The sequence below is a fragment of the Penaeus monodon genome, chromosome 22 (genome assembly GCF_015228065.2).
Source record: "Penaeus monodon isolate SGIC_2016 chromosome 22, NSTDA_Pmon_1, whole genome shotgun sequence".
NCBI lineage: Eukaryota > Metazoa > Arthropoda > Malacostraca > Decapoda > Penaeidae > Penaeus > Penaeus monodon.
In genome coordinates, this window is record NC_051407.1 from 6,747,957 (window position 1) to 6,748,310 (window position 354).

Consider the following 354-nt stretch of genomic DNA (forward strand, 5'->3'; position numbering starts at 1 on the left):
ATAGCCTTATTAATATTGGTGTCATACACTTAGAGGTGACACAGATGCCTTAGGCCAGTCTCTCCTTGAACGAGGAAACAGCAACAGATCTGGGAAATCCGTAACCAAAGAAAGGCTTACTATACTCTTGAGTGACTTCGGCAACCTAGTTCGTACTACATTTCACACGAGCAGTCACTATGCAAAGTTACTTCACATTCTTGCATCGAAAGAAATCGTAGGTGATGGTTAAGAAATACTGCTTTCGATTTCAAATACAGTGCGCTTGTTCACTGGTTCTGCGTGATGTGATGGGAAAGTACCATGGTTTCTGCTTGTAATAAAACAACATACAAGGTTAATAAGGAAGAGGAA